This window comes from Coptis chinensis, chromosome 2 (assembly GCF_015680905.1).
Source record: "Coptis chinensis isolate HL-2020 chromosome 2, ASM1568090v1, whole genome shotgun sequence".
NCBI classification, from domain to species: Eukaryota; Viridiplantae; Streptophyta; class Magnoliopsida; order Ranunculales; family Ranunculaceae; genus Coptis; species Coptis chinensis.
In genome coordinates, this window is record NC_141457.1 from 77,277,587 (window position 1) to 77,299,765 (window position 22,179).

Here is a 22,179-nt window from a genome sequence, read left to right on the forward strand (position 1 = left end):
TGTGCTGCCATCATACATTGCAAAGTGTGGATTTGAGCTTCGAGGCTTGCCATGCTTCGTGGGCTTGAGAATTTTTGTTTATGTAAAGTGGTTTCTCAAGAAATCGTCCCCACAGACGGCGCCAATGTAAAGGAGCATTTTTAGTTATCCCTTACAAATGTGAAGAAGGAGGAGAAGGGGGTTAGAAATGGGAAAGACCGAGTTCGTTGTTGAGCAACTGCCTATGTATCTATCTCTCGATTCTGGGGGGAGAGAAGAATCAGCTCTGATGTAGTTCATGTAAGGGGTATTTAGATTTGTTGAGCATGAAGATCTGCTTAACACGTGTACTAACGAGTACATATGTGTGGTTGAGATCAGGGATGCGGGTAGGGCTGGTGTTGGTAAGAATTCTATATTGATGAGGAGTGGTTGTAGTGGTTCGTACATTAGTACATTATGGTGATTGGTAGTACAGGTATGGCCCTGGTAATGATTACATCTGGATAAAGGATGGTGTCATCAGGTGAAGCGTTCTGCTTAAGGTCGTCTGTTCAACCTGCGTTACTCTGGAGCGAGCTGAAGGAGACCACCTACATGAGGCGAGCTGCTTATGAAGCGAGCTCGGAGGACGAGGACATGAGGTCGATAGGATATTTCTGTTTATGCTGGACACGTCTATAATATACATTGGTTGTGTATATTAGTCCCTTACAAGCAGCTAGAGAAGACTTAAAAGACATCCAGAAACAATTGCAAGGTAGACCTTTAGATGCAGTGTTATGTAACAAAGAGAAAGTAGCAAGAACAAGACTATGTTTACTTCTGGACATGGAAGAAGAGGATCATAAACAAAGGTTTGAATGTGACTTGATGCAACAGGGAGATAAATGCAATGCTTATTTCCATAATGCAATCAAAGAGAAGAAAAATAGGAACTTTATATGGGCATTGGAGGATCTTCAAGGCAACTTACATGAAAGGGCAACGTACAACAAGTTTCTTTAGCTATGACTAGACCTGTTCTCGGTCCGGTTTTTACCGGTTCCTATAGAAACCGTAGACCAAACCGATATACTCAGTTTTCTAAAAGCCTAAATCGAAACCAAACAGAATTTGAACAAAAATCGAGATGAAACCGATTCGGTTGTTGGTTTGGGCCTTTTATCAAGCTTCAAATCAAAACCTATATGAACCTACTGATCACCAGCCAAGTGAATTTTATTAAATATATTGAATAGTATTGATGTCAGTTTAGGCATATTGGCAAGTTATAACGCCAATCACAAAAAACAAGTATTCAAGAGTTCAATAACATGAACCATTTAGCTAAAATAAAAATAGTAATAAAAAACCTCTAAAATATATATATACACGAGCAGATTCCATTTACCACACTTTTTATACCATGCCCCACAACTTTACGCACAACATGAATTATAACCTAATTTTTTGTGGATGTGTTCAACCAACCATAAAGATCATTTCTACAAAATTTCAATTCATTTGATAATGTTTAACTATGTCAAAAGATGATTGCAAAATCGAAAAATCTGTGCCGTTTAAAAAAAATAAAAATTGAGAACAATTTTTAATTAGGTTAGAAATTTCTAAATGATACGAATTTTTGTGGAGATATCATCAATGGTTAGTGGATCATATCTACAAATTATTAGCACTTAACTCATTTTGTAGATGAGTGTGGTATAAACTATAGTATAAAAAGTATGGTAAACAGAACCTGCATTTTGGAGAGGTGTGAGATTAGAGTGTCACTATATATCGGTTAGGCTATATATATATATATATATATATATATATATATATATATATATATATATATCGGTTAGGCTATAGTGACACCCTTAGGGTGACACTCTAATCTCACACCTCTCCTGAACCGTCCGACCTAATCTAAGTCTCAAAAGATCTAACACTCCAAATTTCAAACAACAAAGTGGGGGTAAAAACGTTTTTTACGTCTCATCTTCTCAAAAACAAAAGAAAAAAACCAGATCTGGATCAATTCCGTGAAAGATTTAGTGAGAGGATCAACAACTCGAGAATAAGATCAGTAATCGAGTTGCATCTGGTCCAAGTTACGGTTTCGAATCTTAGTAATCAAGTTGCATCTGGTGTAATTGGGTTTTTATTGATGAGCCTGAGATTGTTGGGTTTTTGAATTTTAAGGTTGCTGTTTTTCCATCTAAGAGTTTCACTAACACTTTATGAATCACCATTAGAGAGAGATTAATAAGTTTTCACGACCATCTTCTCCTCCCTCCCTCCCTCACTCACTCACTCTCTGTTTGGTGAAGCATGAGCGCGCACACGCTTTTCTAACACCCATCCAGAGCGCGCACGCGCTCATGCTTCACCAGACGCAACTCGAGAGAGAGAAGAACTTGAGAGCGCGCACACACGTACTAATTCTTAAAGACAATACATTGTGTCAAATGTGATGAAATAAGCCTTTTACCAAGATTTTACAGTTCATCATCCAAGAAAGCACAAACTTCCCTACTACATTTGACTCATCCCTTCTATTTAAAAGGAAATTACCATTAAAAGGAAATTATGTTATCACGTAAACCAGGAAAGATCATCTAATTGCTATTATGAAGTAGCTTTAGTTGTGATATTCATCTAATTCAAATGAATTTGCTGGAGAAGAAGCTACGAAATCTAATTTTGGATTTGAGAAGAAGTTACAAAATGACGTGAATACCCCCACATGAAATATTTTGAAATTTCAAAATTTCACATTTTTTAGTAGAATTAGATCTGATAATCTTAGATTAGATCTGACGGACTAGGAGGGGGGTGAGATGAGGGTGGCAAAATAAGGGTGTCACTATATATATATATATATATATATATATATATATATATATATATATATATATACAGTTTTGCTCTTATACGGACTGGTAAATTACAGACTGTGCGAACTCAAACTAAAAACAAAAGAATATCACGTGTGTTTATTATTTATGTTTCTCTCGCACAAAATAACTCAGGGCCTTAAAAACAGTTTTCTTAACTATTTCATTTTATATCATTCTCTCTCCCGCGTCATGTTCTCTTCCTCTTCTTAATAGTATAAACTATAGAGAATTTTCTTCTACTGCACATTCTCGCCATTCACCTAGTCTTTTTGCTGATGTCTTCAATTGTACATCATTAATTAAATATCTTCATTGCTTCGATGATTTGTTGATTAGACACATGCACAATCGAAACTGATGATGAAGAGTAAAAATTAATGGTCAATCGACCAATTAAGGTAGCTGAGCTTAGGGGTTCCAAGTTTTACTAAGTTGAATTTGTTTGAAACAAGTAGATTGCTTGAAAGTTGAAACCCCATCCTCAGGAGTTTGGTCGGCAAGGTAGCCAAAACCATGATTGAGATATTGTTTTAAATCTGTAAATGGCCTGTGAAGAAGAAAGCAGCCACTACTTCGATTTTGACCGACCTCTCGATGAAATTTGGAATCAATTTTGTTTTGCTTTCCCTTCAAGGCCTACTTCTCCAATTGGTCTTTTGGATGATCACTATTTATTCCATTGGTTCACTGAGGAAGAATTTCTTTTAATGTATTCTCCACACATTCTTGATGGAGATAGTGTATACTATTCGGGGGAATTCAGGACACAATTTTACGCTTCCAAAGTGCGTGGATTATTCCTTGTTATCTGAGTGTGAATTCATTCATCCTATAAAGAATACTCACTCTCTAAAACCATTCGCGGCATCCAATCCAGATCAAGTCAGATGTATGAACAAGTCGATCAGAGCAAGTCAAGTGAGTCTCCTCTCTGTAGAACAACCATGCTTACAGCCTAGTGTGACTATATGCTTCTAAGTTTTGTTGTTATTAAATTAGAGGAGAGAGAGAGGAGAAGAGAGAGAATACAGAAAGTCACGTTTTTTTTTTGGTCCTGATTTTAATTTGTGCGGACTGATCCTGACTAGAGCATTTTTGTATATATATATATATATATATATATATATATATATATCGGTTTGGCTAGGATGACATTCTTAGCGTGACATACTTATAGTGACATCCTACTGTTCACGTCCTTCAAGCCCGACCCACGAACCAACAAAACACAAAACTGAAATTTGTTTATAAACCTTCGTCAAACAGTGTCCGAAACCGAAACCAAACTCTAAAAACTCCAAACTCCAAACTCCAAATTGAAAAACCCACTACGGCCTCCCACTCCGACATACCACGTCATCGCAAGCTTGAAGGACAGGTTAGTTACTTCTCTTATTTTGGTACAATCAGCTATGTCTTCATCAGTAACGACTGAATTAAAATCATTGCATCTGTTTTGATAAATTTTCGTTTTTAGGACTACTTGATAAAATCATTGCATCTGTTTTGATAAATTTTCGTTTTTAGGACTATTTGATAAAATCATTGCATCTGTTTTGATAAATTTTTGTTTTTAGGACTACTTGAATCTGTAACCATGACTCCTTGTTTCTAAAGGTAGTAACTAGTAGGAGGAGCTAGTTTTTAAAGACAAGATTGAAGTTTGAATGGTGTTTACTTCAACCTTAAAGTAACAAGATTGAAGTTTGAAGTATGTCGTAAAGTAACAATAATGAGTAAACTGCTGGATTATCAGTTTGGAACTAGCATATTCGGTGAATTGTGTCAGAGTTTTGAACTAGCATATTCGGTGAACTCTGTTAGAGTTTTGAACTCTGTTAGAGTTCGGTGAACTCTATCAGAGGTCGGTGAAGTATCATATTTGGTGAACTCTGACAGAGTTTTGAACTAGCATATTCGGTGAACTCTGTCAGAGTTTTGAACTAACATATTCGGTGAACTCTGTCAGAGTTTTGAACTCTGTTAGAGTTCGAGTAGCATATTCGGTGAACTCTGTGACTCTGTCGAAGTTTTGAACTAGCATATTCGTGAACTCACGAGTTTTTTGATGTTTAAGTTATTTACACTGTTTATGTACATTGGGATTTTTGTCTATAGTTGTTGTCACTCGTGATATTGTTGGCAAAAAATGGTTCAATCAACTTAGAGGCAAGGCAATTGCCCTTCACTCACAGGTACAACTACTTACTCCATTTTTTCTTCATTCAAGAAGCTAAACATACATTTCACCCTGTGGTGATGCCTCGATGAAAGTTACAATCTCTATATCTTTCTAAGAGCAATAGAAGAACAGAGCAAAGACACACACACACACGTAAATGCAAGAGATTTCATTATAGTTGATATTGGTGGATTCAACCTTGTCATAGGTAATTACTGAATTTTGCAAATCAATTAGAGCTGATGCAAAGCAAAGACAAGGACTCCATTCGATTAGCGAAGAAGAATGGAGAAAGACTTGGATTCCTTGCTTGAGGAAATAGTTTCATTCATTCATGAGAAATGCATGGATTTTAGTTTCTTCAAGGAATTCAGATGTATATACAATTAATGCGGGTTTCGATGAGAAAATGTAAACCGGGAAATTCTATATGTCCAATATAATCGCTTCTATCCGAATTTGTTTTGATTATATCGGTCGGTTTTATCTTCTACTTCCGAAAGAAACATAGGCTACGCAGTACGCAAAACCTTATTGGACAATGTGTTATATAGTTCTTTTCAGGCTTTCACTAACCCGACAGATGATTTAAAGTGGCAAAGATTTTGGAGCACCACACACCAAGCATCACCATAAGCCGACTTGCATGCAAAGAGCGAGTGATTTTTGCTCCCGTTCTTGCCTCCAAGGGCTCCAAGCAAATTAATAGCCACACACGTATCACTAGTTCCACAAAAAGGAAGCTACAAAATGAAGATTCTCAAAAGTTCTGAATTTACATGTTTGTCCCTCCTCCTAACTAAAAAGGAAAAAAAAATACTGAAAATAAAGAAACGTACATGTATTCATTACTTGTGGGCTATCTCTTATCGGGGGTTAGGATTTGGTTGATCCTACATCATCTTTGATAATCAAATATGCATTGTTACTATGTCAAACAACTAAGGAACAACCGAACCTTTTGAAAAATGATGTTATTACTTATCGAAATTCAATAGGAAATCTGCAACAAAGTAGGATCATTGTTTCTCATTCAAATACTAACTTTAAACCTTGACAAACTTTGGGTATATGTTTGTTTCACCTAAATAATACTCATGCATAGGAAGTATTTTTATGAGAGAGAAGTGTTCGCTTTTGGATTGGAGAAGAGAACTGGAAATATGTATGGGAAAAAGATGAAGAGGTTCGATCTTTTTATCTTTTGTTCAAATTCTTTTTTGTATTCCATCGCCCGCTTTTTAGCCTTTTGATTTTGTTTTCCTTTTTTTAAGAAGGACAAATCAGTAAAACTGAAATTTTGATAATCTTAACTTCCCTTTTTTGTGGAACCGGGTGATACGTGTGTGGCTTGTAATTCGCTTGGAGCTCTTGGAGGCACTAACGCTGAGCAAAAAATTCACTTTCGCAAAAGAGTCAGATACCACATTTTAGCACACTCGTGTCCTTAAAAATCAGTTTTGCTTCACAGTGATACTAACTACCGATAATGTTGCAATTAAGGAGTCTTTAATCGGATTTGGCTCTAAAAAATTTCTTTCCATTTTCAAAAATACCCATCTTGCTTAAAACAGCGACACTAAACGATCATACGATCCAAAACCATTGGACAAATTCAATGTAAACGCTTTGAACAAATCGTCAATTCCTCCCGTATTTAAGTCGAAAAACCTATGTTTCAGATAGTTCGACTTTTGCAGTGTGTAAAAATATAAATAAGAGCAATTTCAGCAAAACAAGAAGACAGAACACATAAAACATTTAATGCTAACAATCGCGAAATGTGAATAGCAAAACCGATCAATATCGCTTTCCTCTTAATAAACCTGTTACATCCAAGATTGTATCTCATGTACTCATTACTCGCTCAAGATCGAGTTTTGAGGATAAAAGATGATCGTAACATTGTTGCAATTTGTAAAACCAATTGAGTAGCTGCCTTTTCCCAAATGATGTAATAGAAACTTCCTCATACATTGTATCGACTTCTAGTTGATTTGTTTTCTTTGAATCATCCCGTGACAAGATGGGTAACAAATAGTGAGGTTCGAGATAAACAAACCACTCGAGTTCATCAATTGAATGATACTTACATGGAAGCCGTATGTGATCCGATCAAGAATATCAATGACTTCTTTCCATTTCCTCCCAATGCTCATCCAATAATGTCAAGATACGACGACAAAAACATCAATCCACAAAAGCAGAATATAGGAAAAAATATAATATTCTTCCTAGTCATTTACTAGCGGCGTTCTCTTTAATCTTCCCGAGTATATGCAACTAGAACTAGTGAAAGCATCTCACAAAAGTACCCGAAGATTGGTATTTCCTAGATTTATTATTAATTTACAAATACATGTCTCTTATTTCACTGCATAATACATTAGACCAACTTAAGAAATCATATTACTGGACTTCAAAAAAGTAGGTAAACAAAAAACTAAAAGAAAAATTACTGTTAACTCTTCAAAATACTTCTCAAGCAGGGCCGTGTCAGAAAAGTGCACGGATACAATCTACCCACAAAAAAATTCCCATTTTGGATAAGTAAATACTATGCTTCTCACAAAACAACAAGTTATAATCTTTAATGTGCAGTCATGGATAACTACCGATTTCTGCTTAGTGACGCTCAACCTTTTTACTTAAAGAATCCCTAGTTAATCTTTCAATACCAAGCCGCTTAAGAAAATAAAACGCATAAGTGAAAGTGCACACATCCACCTCCCTAGTGGGTATGAAATAGAATGATCTTTTTATTCCTAGAGATTTTAGAACTGCTAAATTTTCGTAACTATAGCTTATTACTTCTATTGTAACTTTAAGATTTGAAGTGTTGAACTGAAACCGCGATGTCCAGAAGGCTCATGTTTTACAAAACCGAGGAAGCCCTCTAGTGCTTTTGGGTTACTGAACAATAACATGGGAGTGGAGTAGTGTACAAGATTTCCCAAACTTCAAATTACATGTTTGCTCAATAACTAAGTCTCATCAAACATCTTGGAGTTTGTACTTTCAAATGTGAGAGGATTACATCTTAGAGACAAGAAGGTCTACAACCATAACTAGATTCTATGGGTCTAGCAACTCAAGAGGACTTCAACCTTGACTAGTTCGTAAGAAGCTGCAGTAGTTCACCGAACTCTGACAGAGTTCAAAATTCTGACAGAGTTCACCGAATATGCTAGTTCAAAACTTTGACAGAGTTCACCGAATATGCTACTTCACCGAACTCTGACAGAGTTCACCGAATATGCTACTTCAAAACTCTGACAGAGTTCACCGAATATGCTACTTCACCGAACTTTGACAGAGTTCACCGAATATGCTAGTTCCAAACTGATAATCCAACAGTTTACTCATTATTGTTACTTTATGACATACTTCAAACTTCAATCTTGTTACTTTAAGGTTGAAGTAAACACCATTCAAACTTCAATCTTGTCTTTAAAAACTAGCTCCTCCTACTAGTTATTACCTTTAGAAACAAGGAGTCATGGTTACAGATTCAAGTAGTCCTAAAAACAAAAATTTATCAAAACAGATGCAATGATTTTATCAAGTAGTCCTAAAAACGAAAATTTATCAAAACAGATGCAATGATTTTATCAAGTACCTAAAAACGAAAATTTATCAAAAATTTATCAAAACAGATGCAATGATTTTAATTCAGTTGTTACTGATGAAGACATAGCTGATTGTACCAAAATAAGGGAAGTAACTAACCTGTCCTTCAAGCTTGCGATGACGTGGTATGTCGGAGTGGAGGCCGGAGTGGGTTTTTCAATTTGGAGTTTGGAGTTTGGAGTTTTTAGAGTTTGGTTTCGGTTTCGGACATTGTTTGACGAAGGTTTGTAAACAAATTTCAGTTTTGTGTTTTGTTGGTTCGTGGGCCGGGCTTTAAGGACGTGAACAGTAGAATGTCACTATAAGTATAAACACGCTAAGAATGTCCTCACAGCGAAACCGGCCGGTTTTGGCTAGGGTGACATCCTAACTGTGACATCCTTATTGTACATCCTATCAAAAAGTGCATTTCAACAATGAATTAGTATATGATTTTTTGTAGATATAATTTACTCTTCATGGATTAGATCTCTACAAAAATTAGCTCAATTCGATATTTCTAGCCTTGTCAAACTTAAAATTATTTCTAGACCGTTAGATAAAATTGCAAACTTAAACACTGGCAATATATATATATATATAGCCCCCGCTTACAATCCTTACATACAGACATACTTAACTAAAAAAATGAAATTTCACGAAATATAATCACGAAGGGTTTTAGAAAATCCCAAACCTCTCTCATATTCCCTCTCTTCTATTTTCTCTCCCATGTCTTCATTTGTGACTCTCTCTCTCACTCTCTTACCACTCTTTCTCTATCTCCCTTAAGCTCTCATGTTTTCCTCTTTCTCTTTTTCAAAACTTCTAAATTGTTTTTCCTTACGAAGAAGACAATCGAAATTAGTGTCGTTGAAATTTCCAATTTTTTTGATTTCTCAAACATCAATTTCTGTTTTCTTATATTAGTTTATAATTTCACAATTCATATGACTCTTGATTTTGATTTCGTTGCACTTATAATGGAGAAGCAGATCTTTACTCATGTTCCGGTTATGATTCTGAACCAGATTTGTACAGGAGCAAACAGTAAGACAACGACAACAATGTTAAAAATCAATAACAGACTAGCTAGTAACAGGGCATTAGATAGAACATTTGGGTTCTTTTGAACATGCTTGGTTCTGTAATGTGATGCTTGGGCTTGAAGAAGGATTTTGATCTACGGACTAACATGAGATAGAGCGATGGACGTCAAAGTGTGAATCACACATTTTCAAGATGCATCAAACTCGTTGCAGAGCTGGTTGTCACTAAGATTTTCTATTTACACCTGCTAAATATTAGTACTATACCAATTTGGTTACATGTAAAATGAGAAGAATCTCACAGCAGCACTTACGTACAGAATAACAAGTTGAGCATTACAACTGGTGGTTAATTATTATAAGTTATATAGGATTGGAATCAGAAGTTTGGTTTTGGAATTTGGGGAAGGTTAATTATTATAAGTTATATAGGATTGAACAGGACCATGGTGACCCTTGTTGCAGGCAATCTCTACACCAGTATGGAAATCAAATAGCCGTATCCACATATCTTCTCCTCCAGCAATGAACTTATTGCCCCATTTTGGTTCCAAGGAAGCTGATTCCACCGTGCACGACATATCGTAGCTCCTCACCAGTTCATAATGATTGGCATCCCAAAACTTCACAGAAGATCCATCAGCAATTGTAATAAAACGGCCATCTTGACTAACTTCTGCACTAGTAATAGGCGACTTAGTCTTAATTGTTTGCACTATCTTCCCACTTCTGACATCCCATAACCTCACACCGCCCATATCAGTACATGAACTTAATATTGTCTGGTCGCTGTGAAGCCAGACCACAGTTCTAATTGACCCAGGAGAATAATCTACTTCTCTTGGAGGTGCATCTGGACGATTCAAATCAAAGATGCGAAGGACTTTTTCTATCCCACCGGTGAGCAGAAGATGTGTATCCTCTGAAAAAGTACAGGTAGGGATGTCCAAACGGGTATCTGACCCGGCCCGAACCTGACTTTTCGGGTTTTGAACGGATATCGGGTTATCCAAACCCGGACCGGTTTTCAGTAGGTCGGGTTCGGAGTTGAGTATTTTGTTGAGAAGTGTGACCAAATTCTACCCTAACCCTATATTTCGGGTACCCATCGGGCTTGGATTCGAGTTTCGGGTAGAATAAAGCCCGGTATAAATGAAGAAAGAAGACAATAAAAAACTTTATTTGAAGTATATATCTACATTTTATTCCTTCTTCGGCTATCCACCATTCTTTCAAACAAAATAAAACTTCTAATGAACTTGAAAGTAATTATCACTTATATCCGGACATAATTATTTGATATGCTTTAAAAATAGATAGACTCTGAATGAACTATAGACGCATGATCATGTGTAATTACTGAAAAAATTGAAAATTCCGACATAAATTTTTTCATAATCCAATATATTAAATAACTCATCATTGTAAACATGAATGAGATCATAATCAAAATATTTATCTAACTCATTCTTTTATATGAGATTAGTAGTATGCAATTGAAACTGGATTTGGGGTTCGATTTCGGTCTGGGTTCGGTTTCGGGTTTTTTTGCCCTTTTAACTGGTTTAGGGCTAAATTATCGGGTCGGGCTCGGATTGGTCCGGGTTTAGAGAGTGTGACCAAACCCTACCATATGTATTTTGGTTTGGGTTCGGGTTTGGGTTTTGTCGGGTTCGAACAGGGTTTGGTACGGGTATTTTGTTCGGGTTTTGGGAGGGTTTCGGGCAAGATGGGCATCCAGGCACGAACAATGTGCTTGTGCTCAAATGAATGCAACTCATCACCAGTCAATGCATCCCATATTTTTGCAGTAAAATCAGCTGATCCAGAAGCAACACGTAAAGCATTAGTATCAAGACAACAACTCCAAACAGCACCTTTATGTCCTTCGAATGTCCCAATCCAATCTCCCATCTCTCCATTCCTCAGCAACAGACTCGAATCTTTGCTGGCACTGATGAGAAAGAATCCATCAGGAGTAATAGGACTATATAACAAATCAATGACTGGTCTTGAATGTCCGTGACACACCAATGGCACCGCCACTTTCTTCTTTTCCAATATGTTGAAACAAAGGCCGGCTAATGGCTTTACCAACAATCAACCAAGATACAACACTGCATGTCTGACTCCACCTAAGCACCACCAATTTGTTTGAGAAGCAGGAAATTGAAACCAAAGTAAATTAAGTTCCACTGTTTGAGATTTGTCGAGAGCTCGAATGGACAAAAGAAATGTTGGAGTTATCCCTCACATGAGGATGAAGATAAAGGAGAGAAACAATCGCTCGGGTGAAGAAGTCCGAGCCAAGACGCTCTCGATTTGGTCGGACCAAAGGCCGCCCTTTGCTCTTTGCTGTGACAAAGAAGATAGTTTGTTTTCAGCCTCTCACGAAACAAAGTTATTGGACTTTTGAGTTTGAGGAAAATAAGAGAGCGCGCCCGTGCTCATGCCTAAACTTGTCAGTTTTTATTTCTATAGTAACCGCAAAATTGCAAGTTTAGTATAAAAACAGAAGTTAGGTTTTGGAAAACCAAGTCTTGAATAGAAACCCAATTTTGAGAGCAATCAAAATTGAGAGAAAACCCTTGTAAAGAGAAGAGCTTGTAAGGAGAGAGGAGTGATCTAGTACGGTGGAGAGACTTGTGAGGAGGGATTGTAATATTTCTTTCCCATACTTATAAAATGATTAGCTCTTGTGGAAGTAGACATCATTGGCTGAACCACGTTACATCTCGTGTTGTGGTATGCTTTACTTTCTTTGCATTACTATTACTTGTTTGTGATAGTTGTTGATTGCTTGGAAGGTTGGGTTTTGTTGTTGGTTGTAGTGAAAGTTTAGATTTTTGTCTGGAGTAGTAGTTTGTCTAAGTGTAAGTTATCTTAGTGGGGATCGATTGGTATCGTTTTCCCCAACAAGTGGTATCAGAGCCAGGTTAGAATAATCTAGGTTGTTATCCAAATTTTGCTCAAAAGGTGTTTGATAAAATTTCTGAGAAGATGTTTGAGTTGAAATAGTTTGTAGAGATGGACCATTCTATAAACACTCGCATGACTAGTCTGAATAGAGCTAACTATACTATTTGGAAAGCCAAGATGGAAAACTTACTTTATTGCAAGGACTTGGCACAACCTATTGAGAATGGAGGAGTAAAACCAGACGCAATAGTAGCAGCTGAGTGGACCAAGCTTGATAGAAAAACAATTGGGTACATTCGATAGTGGATTGACGATAGTGTCTTCCACCATGTATCCCATGAGACTATCGCTTTTGGCTTGTGGAAGAAACTCGAAGACCTCTATGAGAGGAAGTCGGCTGGAAACAAGGTACTGCTCATTAAGAAGTTTGCTAACACGAAGTACAAAGAAGGTTCTTCAATGTCCGAAAGCATCTTAATGAAGTACAGAATACCATCAATCAGTTGCACTTGATGAAGATTAATATGGGTGACGAAGTTGAGGCTTTGTTCCTATTAAACTCTCCACCTGATAATTGGGAGACATTAGCAGTTTCTCTTAACGGATCCGCTAAGGATGGAATCATTTCCATGAAGATGGCTACCGGGGCAATGTTGAATGAGGAGACAAGAAGGGGTTAACGAAGCAGCTCCTCTCACTCAGAGATCCTTGTCATAGAGAAGCAGGGGAGAGGTAAGAACAGAAAACCATCTCATTCTAGAGGTGATGACAGAAGCAAATCTAGGGAAGAAGCTAGAACTCCTAAGGCATAGAGACACTGTTACTATTGTGCCACCAAGGGTCACTTCAGGTATGAGTGTAGAACACTGAAGATAGATGAGAAGAATAATTATGTACATGAAAACATGGTAAAGAGGAACAGAAACATAGACCGAGATATTACCGCACTAGTAGACGATGATTTAGTGGGAATTGTGTCAGATTATGGTGAGTGGTGTGTTAGTACCTCATGCCAGGATACAGAGTGGGTGATAGATACAGGAGCATCCTATTACATCACACCGCACAAGGAATTTTTCACTACCTATAGCTGTGGTGAATTTGGTGAGGTAAAGATGGGTAACAGTGGAGTCTCAAAGATTATAGACATTGGAGATGTTCATGTAGAAACCAATGTCGGCTACACCTTGACACTCAAGGATGTAAGACATGTCCCTAACATTCGGCTAAGCCTAATTTCCGTTGGGAAGTTAGATGATGATGGATTTCAAAACTCGTTTGGTAACGGGGTATAGAAACTGAGAAGTGGTTCCATTGTAGTAGCCAAAGGGAAGAAAACTTGCTCGCTTTACAAAACACAAGCTAGTTTGTGTAAAGTAGAGTTAAATGCGGCATAAGAAGAAGATTCCTCCGAACTATGACATAAGAGACTGTGTCATATGGGAGAAAAATGCATGGAAATTCTTGCCAAGCAAAAGGCCTTGCCAAACATAAAAGGTACACATTTAAATAGATGTATTCATTGTTTGGTTGGAAAGCAACATAGGGTGTCTTTCCAAAGATTCCCTTCTCACAGAAAGGACAATGTCCTTGAGCTTGTACACACAGATTTATGTGGTCCTATGAAAGTGAATCCCACGGGGGAGCTTTGTACTTCTTGAATTTCATTGATGATGCGTCAAGAAAGATATGGGCATATAGTCTGAAGACCAAAGATGAAGTACTTGGCGTGTTCAAGACTTTCCATAACATGGTGGAAAGAGAGACAGGGAAGCCTTTGAAGTGTATTTGCTCAGATAATGGGGGTGAGTACATTGGGCCATTTGAAGAGTATTGCAAGAGTCATGGGATTTGTCATGAGCAGACCGTTCCCAAGACTCTGCAACGCAATGGTATAGCCGAGAGGATGAACTGAACCATTGTAGAGAGGATGAGATGCATGTTGTCTCACTTTAAGTTACCTAGAAGTTACTAGGTAAAAGCAATGTGCACAGCCGTACATGTGATCAACCTATTGCCTTTGAAGCCTCTAAGTAGTGATTATCCAGAGAGAGTATGGTTAGGCAGAGATATTGATTATGGATACTTTAGGGTATTTGGGTGCAGGGTATTTGTTCATATTCCAAAAGATGAGAGATCCAAGCTTGATGACAAAGCCAAGCAGTGCATTTTTCTGGGTTATGGGGATGAGAAGTTTGGCTACAAACTTTATGATCCGATTAACAAGAAAGTAATCCGAAGTTGAGATGTTGTGTTCTTGGAAGACCAAACCATAGCAGATTTTGAGGATGGTGAGAAGCTAGAAGTTTTCACTAATGATCTAATTGATTCAAAACCAGAAGTTCCTACTGTGGAACGTGCAGAAGGCATTGAGAATGCAGAAAACCATGGGTTTGAAGCTCATGATGATGATTCTATTACTCATGATGGGATAGAACCTATTGATATAGAAGATGCAGATGAAGTGCATGAACTACCACCTGAGCAAGCAGAAGTACATCCTCCTGAGGCACAAAAAGATAGGGGCAAAGAGGTTCGACATAGAGAGACAAGCTTCAACCAGGTATCTACCACATATATATGTTTTACTATCTGATGGTGGAAAACCTATGTACTATCAAGAGGCTCTTAAAGGTACAAACAAAGAGATTGAAGTGGTTGAAGGCCATGCATGATGAGATAGATTCTTTGCATAAGAATCACATTTATGACTTAGTTGAGAAACCGAAAGGAAGAAAAGTTCTCAAGAATAAGTGGATCTACAAAGTCAAACATGAGGAGAATAATACACATCCAAGGGACAAAGCTCGCCATGTTATGAAGGGATTCGATTAAAGGAAAGGTATTAACTTTGATGAAATTTTCTCTCTTATAGTTAAGATGACTTCTATCAGGGTGGTATTGGGTCTGACCGCAAGTATGAACCTAGAAGTTGAGCAACTAGATGTCAAGACAACTTTTCTTCATGGAGACCTTGAAGAAGATGTCTTCATGGACCAACCAGAGGGGTTTGAGGTCAAAGGCAAGGAGCACCTAGTATGCAAGATGATAAATAGTTTGTATGGGTTAAAGCAAGCACCGAGACAGTGGTACATAAAGTTTGATTCCTTTATGATGAAGCATGGCTACATGAAGTCCGTTTCCGATCATTGTGTGTTTGTTCAGAAATTTCCAGATGGGGATTTCTTAGTGCTCTTGTTGTATGTGGATGATATGTTGATAGTTGGCTAGAACATCAACAAGATATCCAAGCTGAAGAAAGACTTGAGTAAGTCCTTTGAGATGAAGGATTTGAGTCAAGCAAAGTAGATACTTGGGATGCGGATCACTCATGACAGAAAGAGTGGGAAGTTGTGGCTTTCTCAAGAAAGCTACATTGAGAAGGTGTTGAAGAGATTCAACATGGATCAAGCGAAGCCAGTCAGTTGTCCGCTTGGTGGCCAGTTCCACATGACCAAAGATATATGTCCAAAGGGTGAGCATGAGCAGAGTCAAATGGAAAAGATTCCTTATGCATCCGCAATGGGTAGCTTGATGTATGCAATGGTGTGTACAAGACTGGATATTACTTTTGCTGTTGGTGTTGTAAGCTGTTTTTTTTTCAAATCTGGGTAAAAAGTATTGGGAAGGTGTTAAGTGGATATTTGTTAAGTGGATATTGAGATATCTCAAGGGCACTTCCAAAGCGTGTTTGTGTTTTGGTGGGAGTAAGACCTTGTTGAAGGCTACACTGATGTAGACATGGCAGGTGATGTTGACTCTATGAAGTCCACCTCCGGTTATCTATTTACTTTTGTAGGGGGAGCAGTTTCTTGGCAATCTAAGTTGCAAAAGTGTGCTGCCCTCTCCACTACAGAAGCCGAGTATATTGCAGTCACTGAGTGTTGCAAAAAGATGCTATGGATGAAGAGATTCTTCGATGAACTAGGGCTAAAGCAGAAATAATTTGTAGTTTTATGTGATAGTCAGAGCGCCATCTGTTTGAGCAAGAATTCGAGTTTTCATTCTAGATCCAAGCACATACATGTGCGTTATCATTGGATTAGAGAAGTTCTCGAAGACAAGCATTTGTGCATTGAGAAGATCCATACAGACAAGAACGGGCAAATATGATGACCAAAGTCTTACTGAAAGGTAAGTTTGATGTTTGTTATGCAACCGCTGGAATGGTAATACACTCTTCCTGTTGATTTGGGAATGCATGGAGGTACCCCCCCCCCACTGTTCGGGAGGGGGAGATTGTTAGAGTTATCTCTCACATGAGGATGAGGATAAAGGAGAGAAATAGTACTATTCGTGTGAAGAAGTCTGAGTGCTCACGCACTCATATTGGTTGTGACCAAGGCGCACCCACGCCCTTGCTGTGAAAAAAAAGATAGTTTTTTTTTTCAGCCTCTCATGAAACAAAGTTACTGGACTTTTGAGTTTGAGGAAAATAAGAGAGCGCGCACGCGCTCATGCATAAACATGCCAGTTTCTATTTCTACAGTAACCGCGAAATTGCAAGTTTAGTATAAAAATAGAAGTTAGGTTTTGGAAAACCAAGTCTTGAATAGAAACCCAATTTTGAGAGCAATCAAAATTAAGAGAAAACCCTTGCAAAGAGAAAAGCTTGTAAGGAGAGAGGAATGATCTAGTAAGGTGGAGAGACTTGTGAGGAGTGATTGTACTTTCCTATTCTTATAAAAGGATTAGCTCTTGTGGAAATAGGCATCATTGGCTAAACCACGTTACATCTCGTGTTGTGATATGCTTTACTTTATTTCCATTATTATTATTTGTTTGTGATAGTTGTTGATTGCTTGGAAAGTTGGGTTTTGTTGTTGGTTGTAGTGAAAGTTTAGATTTTTGTCTAGAGTAGTAGTTTGTCCAAGTACAAGTTATCTTAGTGGGGATCGATTGGTATCATTTTCCTCAATAAGAAATTCACAACTGAAATAGAATTGTTGCAATAAAAGCCACAATTCCACAAACCCCAAATTGAGTACGCACTAATCCAAGTAAAAACATTACTCAAACCCAATAATCAACCACACAGGCATAGGAGACTAGAAAAATGAGAAATTTGTGTTCAGTAACATTGAAAAATCAGAAATTGAGAGTTGTTAATATATATTTCAGACTAATTCCATCAACAATAAACTTTACCGCCATTCAAAACTTAGAATTTGAAATTTCGACTACACTGATTTCAATTGTCTTCTTTCTTCGTAAGGAAAAACAATTTAGAAGTTTTGAAAAAGAAAAAGAGGAAAACATGAGAGCTGAAGGGAGATAGAGAAAGAGTGGTAAGAGAGTGAGAGAGAGAGAGTCACAAATGAAGATGTTATCTATGGTTAATGCTAATAATTTGTGGATAACATCTACTAACCATAGATAACACTCGGTTCGGTTTGGTTTATATCGGTTATCCAAAAACCAGACCTAACCAGTCAGTTTTGCCTTTTGAGAACTGAACCGAGAAAGTTAAAAACCGTTAATGTCAACCGATTCGGCTTGGTTCGCTTCGGTTTTTCAGTTTCTCGGTTTTTTTTAACAGCCCTAGCCATGACAGATTACTATAAAAAATTATTGGGAGGTAGTAGTGAGGCATAGCGTTTAGATTATACATTAAAGGTACTGGAAATGAGGAATGTTGTTGAGGGTGAAGTTGCAGTGAAACTTATTGAGCAAGTAAGAAAACTTGGCAATTGCTGGTGAGCAGTTTACTAAAGCTATGAAGTTTGTGTTTACTAACAAAATGATTCAAGGAGAGGAACTCCACTTTCCTATCCCTAATCCCAAAGAAGAGCAAGCCATCTAGAGTTGATAATTCAGACCAATTGCATACTACAATATAGTCTATAAATGTATCTCAAAAGTCATTAGTAACAGAATGAAGCCTCTCATGCCATCAACTTACAGAGTTGAACCAGTCGGCTTTTGTTGCTGGAAGGACTACACAGGATAATTTACTTCTTGCACATAAGCTTTTGAAGGGCTATAAAAGAACTCGTGGTGTTCCTAGATGCGCGTTCTATTAAGATAGACATCCAAAAAGCTTAGGCTTGTATAGATTGGGAAGCTATGGATCGGAGATGATATTGAAAAGATTTAGATTTCCTAATCTATTTGTGGAGTGGATCAAGATGTGTTTCACAACCCCAAATTTCTCTATTCTGGTATAAATGGCTTACCACAAGGCTACTTTAAGAGTACAAAAGGACTAAGGCAGGGAGATTCTCTCTATCTCCCTATCTTTTTGTTCTTATCATGGAAATACTAGGGGATTTATTTACTGAAGAAGGCAATAGAAAGGAAGGAAATAGAGTACCATTCAAGTTGCACGAGAGTCAAGCTTATTCATTTGAGTTTTGTAGATGATGTGATGATTTTCTACAAAGGTGAAGGTACATCTATATATGGTGTGAAGGAAACCCTATAATCCTTCTCTAGACTTACATGCCTCAAACTGAATGTAAGTAAGATGACTACTATTCTAACGGATAGTCTCAGTCCATCATCAAGCACCACCTTAGATGATATACTTGGAGTGGACTTGATCACATCACCCATCAAGTGATTAGGGCTACCTCTCATGACCTTAAGACTAGACATCCAAGATTGTCTACCTTTAGTGGAGTTGGTTACAACAAAGATTTCAAATTGGAAGAATATCTTCTTGACTTTAGTAGGTAGACTTCAATTGGTGCAGTCTGTATTGTCATCCTTTAACAACTATTGGGCAAAAGATCGACTTTCATTCTACCAATTGGAGTGCTTGATAGAATCTCTAAGCTCACAAATAGATTTCTATGGGTTGGCCCTAACACAGAAAGAAAGGTACACAAAGCTAGTCACAACACTATAAAATATAGTAAGTGTACGTCAAGGTGGTCTGAACATAATGGATCCCAAAATATGGGATGTTGCATTGTTGCTGCTTAATGCGGTTTAATATTCAAGATTGCTAGGAAAAAAGAAACTCTATGGACCAAATGGATTTGGGAGTATGGGTTTGCTAGGAAAGAAATTTCTGGATAATGAAAATTCCTTCAGATTGCTCATGGGTGTGGAGATCAGTTCTAAGACATAGAAAAGAGGCTCTCAAGTTCACTAAGTACATTATAGTGAATGAAGAACAGACTAGTCTATGGCACCACCCTTGGTGCTCACATCAGTTTGTTACATGATAATGCAGAAGCCAAACAAGTCCTCCAACTTTCGAATGATGCAAAGGTGTCAGAACTCAGCACTGACAAGCAATGTAATTCAAGAGTACTTAATCTACAGGAGAGTGAGTTAAGACTGCAATTCTGAACACAGATATTCATAACATGATGCAACAAGACTTCATTGTATGGACTGAAATAGCTATAAGAAATTCCTCCACTAAGTCTGCATATATGAGTCTCAAGAGAGTTAGAAAGAGAGTGAAATGGCATAGGTTAGCTTGGGGAAAGCTCACAGTACCTAAACATTCCTTCATAGCTTGACAATTGTTTAGTGGTAATCTATCTACACAAGATAGATTAATGAAGAAGAACATCTTACATCAGTCACAATGTTGTTTTTGCATGCAGGCAAGAGAGAATTCTCATCATCTCTTCTTTGATTGCCAATAATCCAAAGAAATATGGTCCGAGGTAACATTACACCAAAAAGTCTATTAGTAACGGAAAATATTAGTAACTGTTATCTTGTGTTGGCACAAAAACGTGACAAATAATAGTAACGGATGTTAGTAATGCTTAATATCCGTTAGGAAGTGTTACTTAAATTAATTTCAACAATGTATAAAAACCGTTACAATTTATTAGTAACGGTTATTAATTTTGTACCTAACCTATTTGCAACTGATAAAGTGTTGGTAATATTCTCTTTCTAACATTTGGAAACCGTTATTAATTTTTAATTGCTAATGGTTTCATATCCGTTACAAAATAGGAGTTTGTAACAAACTTAACCACAAACTTGTCATCATTTATGCCACAACATTAGGAATCGATTAGGTAGAGTAACGAAAGTTGTTATATGGACTTCAGGCCAACGTCACTCACCTCATCTAAATATCTTCACTATGCGCCCTCCAAATTGGTTCTATCGATATTGACAACAAGCACAAGATCCAAAAAGCTTGAATTTCAGAATTTTTCAACTCGAGTTTAGGAAATGCCACATAATCAGATTTAGACTAATCATCATATACTTTGTGACCAATCCATGTCATTAGAACATCCTAAAGTAAATAATAAACTCATCTAAATCTATCTGTAAATGATGTTTTTGGTTTTCCTTACAAATGTAGGCTTGATCAAGGGATTGGGATGATTAGATTGAATTGATTGAGTTTGTATGGACGAACTGCCTACTTATCAAGTTCTCTCTTTGTGGGGAGACTTGAATCAGGTCAGATGTAGTTCCTCATCCTCTTTATATAGGCAAGGGGTTCGCGCCTCCGGCTCTTGCACATCATGTCAGATCCAGGTCTTCTGATCACTCGTGCGCCGTGATGACAAGTTAAAGACATTTATTGTGAAGCGTGCCTGAAGCCACGGTATTGATGACGATAATTAAGACTTAAGTTACTGACCATTTGAGGAGAGCGAGAGTTTGTGAGGTCACTGCGGGATGAGGTCGTTCGTGTGTAGTGAGTTCGTGTGACGAAGACTTCAAGTTAGCTGGCGATTGGCCAACCAGGTCGCTTGCCGTAGTCGAGTCGCTATGAAGCGAGCTATGAGGGCGAGGATCGTAGGTCGGTTGATGAAGATGTTTATGCTGGACACATGCTTGATATTTATTGGATGTGAATATTATTCCCTTACACAGCCCCATCTCAGTAGGTCGTTATAGCTGAATAGCGATCTGCTGAGAGAGAACGGTAGCACATGTTTAGCACATGTGAGGGTGTGGGCAGTTTTGAAATTGGATGGGAACCACTTCAATTTAGGGTGGGTGCAAATATCATGTACTTGAAAAGACTATGCATAAGAAGACGTGCTTGTCTAGGTTTAGGTGTAATGATGATTTGCATTGGGAACTGAATGGGTGGCCTGTATAAGACACTTCTGGGAACTTAAGGGTTTGTTTTCTTACCCGTTTTCTTTAGGTTTGTGAGAATGTTGAGTGCTTAGGTTAGTATTCTTGCCATTTTTGCTTCTCTTGCTTTCGTAGATAGATAACATTTGTTTGTTAGGCTTGTAATCTTGGTGGTGTATAAAATGTCTGACTCCGATGATACACGCTCTGATGAGATTATAGAGAGATCGGTAGGATCTAGGGGTGTGCATAAATCCGCCATAACCGAAAGAACCGATTGACCCGACCTAAACCGAGTCATATGGGTCGGTTATCTATTTAGTATCGGTTTGGATTGGTTAAGAAATTTACAAAACCGATTAAGTCGGTTCGGTTGTCGGTTTTTATATATAAAACCCGAAATAATCCAACCCGACCCGCTATGTGTTTGTTACATACAAAAACCAACTAATAAAGCACGTATACCAACGAATTTGTTGCATGAATACTCTGCCCTATTTGCCCCCACGTGCCCCCTCTTTTAAATTCACTTTTT

General features: G+C 37.6%; 1 pseudogene; it reads right to left on the reverse strand.

The window, feature by feature from the left end:
• Positions 1 to 10,109: 10,109 nt before the first annotated feature.
• Positions 10,110 to 19,205, reverse strand: LOC147517969 (uncharacterized; annotated as a pseudogene).
• Between the last annotated feature and the right edge of the window lie 2,974 nt (positions 19,206 to 22,179).